Genomic DNA, 4,186 nt, shown 5'->3' on the forward strand with positions numbered 1-4,186 from the left:
TATCTCATAAAGATTAATAGCTTAATGATAACACTAGAATCTGCAACCACAGAAAATAGGTTAGTCTTTCATGAGAGTAAAGCTATTTATAAGATATCAATAGTGTCACGCCCCGATCTTCGGGCACGCACACATCCTTCTCCACTTGGTCGATTTTATAATGCGATATCCCAGGACTAGTATCGCCGACCCTTTCATTTATTAAGCACATGCGGAAGCAGTTAAAATCCCCAGACAATAAAACGATGGGATAGAAAAGTAGGCTATATTTTTCATATTGAAATCTATAACCAAACTTTTATACATGGCATTAAACATAACACTTCACAAAATATTCACAACCTATTAACCTCACTCTATCTACACATATACAAAGGGTTCACCAAAAGATGGGATTTCAATCCTCATCTGGGTCATACTCAGGATCATCTTGATCCTCCTCTGACTCCTCTTCACTAAGATCATTCTCCTCCAAATCATCATTCCCTTCTTCAGCTTCATCCTCGGCTTCCGACACCGGCTCATCTTCCGGCATCTCCTCAGCTGCTCCCTAATCTTCTTCCTCCTCCGGAGTTTCCACTTCCTGCTGCTGGTCCCTCACATCCACTACCGATCCATTCACTCGGTCGGCTGTTCCTTCTCCAAATGCCTTCTCCATCACATCAAATGGCACATCCTCTTCTGGGATAGGACCTTCTCTGCGCCCATCAAAGTAATCACGGTACCAAGACCGATACTTGTGGGGCCTCTGGTCTTCCTTCCCCACATTGACCCAGATGGTCGACTGGACTAAAACGTATACCAATCCTTCCGGGTGAGGGTGGACGTGGAAATGGGTCTCAAACTCAGAAATTTGCTCCGGAACACCATAATGCATACGAGGACGAGGAGGTGGAGGTCCTGCCATCCTAAGGGCCTGAAATGATATCCCATAACCGGGATGAGACTAGGTCTCAGCAAGTTCTACCCCACTAAGCCCGATTAGTAAACCATTATACTATAGGCTGCCTAAACATGCACAGGTGAGGGGACTTACCTTGGCCTCATATCCCACCTGTAAGTCAGTACAATTCATAATAGGCACCCAAGCAATCATATCACCGATCGAAACATCGATCAAATCGACTTAGTCGATTACATGACAACGAGACCACCCATGGTCATTTCCATTCAATCAATCAATTCATAACCTCATATCAAAGCAATGATCAATCGACCTAGTCGATTACATGACGCCACGACCCATGCTTGGTCGGCACATTCAATACTATTTATAAGTCCGACCATAGTCCAGGACTGCTCACTCTAAACTGATATATCGCCCGTAGGCTGATATAGTATACTCCCGATTCTCATACTCAATTAATCATGCATTCTTAGATTTGATCTCGGCATATAGCACGGCCTACTCTTAGTTCGGCGGTCTTCTGGCATTGCCAGGCATTGCCTCCCCCCATGGAGCGCGGCTTCGTCATTACGTCGACGGCATTCCCGAAGGAGCATCGTCTCCCCCCTTGGAGCACGGCTTCGTCACTACGTCGACGGCATTCCCGAAGGAGCATAGGGTCCATAATCAACTGCGACCGGCTTCCCGTTGTCTAGGGGGTATCCCACATAGGGATAACGTCCAGCTCAACAGCCCGGGACGATTTCTCATAACCATCACACGATCACTCAAACATGGCCCAGGACACCGTGCATTGCACTCAAATGCTTCAATTAAAATGGTGAGCCTGGCCTTTTTCTTCGTATTAGAAATTCACATGAAATTACTCGTGTGTGGGTACACGATCAACTTGATCCAGAAAAGTTGATATTCATCCTTTTTGAAATCCCACTATTTCATATAGTACTAAAAACCATTTTCGGTGTCAAAACCCGACACTTGGGATTTTCTGAATAAATATTGGAAATTCACAATTTTTGGAATTAAATACCAAAAGTCAAATCAACACTCAATTTGCATAATTTAACATTCAATTGCAGAAATTAACCACACCATTGCAATCAGCACGAAATTCCGATCACTGGCTATCCCGGTCTAATTTCCGGAAAAATGATTAATTAATTAATTAATTTCGAAAATTAATAATTAATTTCAATAAATCCAATTTAGCTCAAATTAAAGCCCAACTAAATAAACGGACTTCACCACGGTCATCAACATAATTTTCCGGTTCCGGACAATCTCATTGAATTTTCGGAAAATAAATAATTAATTAATTTAATTCCGAAAAATAATATTTAAATGCCAAAAATCCCACTTAGGCCCGAATTGCCAAATTGAAGCCCGATTAGGGGTCAGAAAATTACCGAGATACTTCCAATAAATAGTAGACCACATCTTCTTGCTAATTGCGCAATCAATTTATCTAAATCGCATCACAATTGACTAATAATTGCTAATTTATTCTAATCTAACAACCTAAACATAATTAATTAAAACTAAACCAACCTTAAGCATAATTAGCCAACTAATCCAAGATTAGTGAGATTACTCACCAAATCGCGCGCAAATCGGATCAATCCGACGGCGGCGACGCGAGGAACGATTGTTCCCAAAGCACGGCTCGGGTTCGGGGCCCGGAAACGGCCCAAAACGGCCCAAGAGCCGGCTGAAAACCCACTTCGTGGGTTGCTGGATTAGCTGCGAAACAAAGGAAAACAGAGATGGTTAGAGGCGGAGAGGGGTGGGGAAAGCAAGAGGCGGTCCGGTGAGGCCACACGGCGGCTCCGGCGGCTTGCTCGGCCACTCACGGTGGGCGGACGAGACGAACGGGCGAGGGACGCACGGGGAGGCCCGAGCGCGAGGAAACGAGGGCTGGCGGAGCGCGGGCGGCAGGACGACGACCTGGCGACGAGCGAGGCGGTGCACGGGCGATGACGGCAGCGGCTGGCTGCTGTCTCGGCTTCTCCCATTTCTGGTTCGCTGGTTCGCACAGACAAGAAGGAAGAAGAATAAGTCGGTTACGAGGGAGAGGGGGAGAAGAGAGAGGAGAGAGAAGAAGAGATAAGAGAGAGAAAAGGTGGGTTTGAATGGTCAAAAGGAGAGGGGAAAGGCAAGTGGGTGACAGCCCACACTTCGGTGGAAAGGGGGGAAAGGAATTCGCATGAGGGGGAGGGGAGAGGAGAGAGAAGAGAGAGAGAAAAGAGAGAAAAGAAAAGAGAAGGGAGAGAGAGAGAAAATAAAGAAAAATAAACAACAATACTTTTCTTATTTGATTTTCTTTTCTCTTTCCCATTCTAATTTCTTTCGGGCTTCAATTTTCTTCCGACAATTTCTTTAATGAAATTTCGGACTCGGCAATAAATTGATTGACGATGAGACGGTCCTAAAAATGAATTGTGACACTCTCGAATATTCGATTCTCGAAACCAAATCAAATTCCATGGTTAAAATCGACCGGACGTGATTTTAATCCAATCCAACCAATTAGGTAGCTTTTAGGGATTTTACCATGGATATATCCCTTAACAGCTTCACCCAATAGGTTAGTTAACTCGTGAGTGATCAGCTCAGAGAAAAAGGACCATAGGCACGTCGACGAAATGCACATTTCATTTTTTCGAAACGGGGTCGAATTTCAGGATGTCACATGGACTGGATGATGCCTTCCAGCTTTTTTAGATCTTCCTTTAGATGATCCACCTCTTCACTTTTAGCATTGGCTTGAATCGAAGAGCAAGAGCTTGGATCCGATCAGACAATGAAACGGAAGAAGCTTGTCCTGCATTCTTCAAGTTCTGAACTTCGCTTTCCAAAGCATATATCTAACCCCACAATTCCAAAAGAACATCAATGATTCTGCGAAAATCTACTGAGTTATCAGTTTGCGTACTGGCTTCGGCACGATCTGATGGAGTAAAGGCAGACGATGGTATATCAGCATAATCATGCAGATTTGGCGATGAAGCACCATGTCCCTCCTCGGGAAATTGAGAGGCATGAATGTCTTTCGGATCTCGCTGGAGAGCGACTGACTCCTTCACTGTTAACAGGATATGAGGACATTCCTCTGTTTTCACTATCTCCCCTTGTCTCCATGGCTTCAGGTGGAGAAGAGTTTTCCTCATGCTCTCCTTCTTTTTCTTCTTCAAACCTTTCCTCGTCAGTTTCTTTTCCTTCAGCTTCTTTCTCCTCTGCTTCTCTCTCCTCTGCTTTTGTATTTTCTTCTTTCTCCTGTTC

The 4,186-nt window shown here is 44.5% G+C and overlaps 1 long non-coding RNA gene across 1 annotated transcript; it reads right to left on the minus strand.

Moving 5' to 3' along the window:
* Positions 1-251: 251 nt before the first annotated feature.
* On the minus strand, positions 252-2,756 carry LOC108956546. Its single transcript, XR_005545665.1, has 2 exons — positions 2,503-2,756; positions 252-916 (listed from the first exon to the last, which is right to left on the minus strand). It is a non-coding gene; the product is annotated as an uncharacterized LOC108956546 (long non-coding RNA).
* Positions 2,757-4,186: the final 1,430 nt, after the last annotated feature.

Source organism: Eucalyptus grandis, chromosome 8 (assembly GCF_016545825.1).
Source record: "Eucalyptus grandis isolate ANBG69807.140 chromosome 8, ASM1654582v1, whole genome shotgun sequence".
NCBI classification, from domain to species: Eukaryota; Viridiplantae; Streptophyta; class Magnoliopsida; order Myrtales; family Myrtaceae; genus Eucalyptus; species Eucalyptus grandis.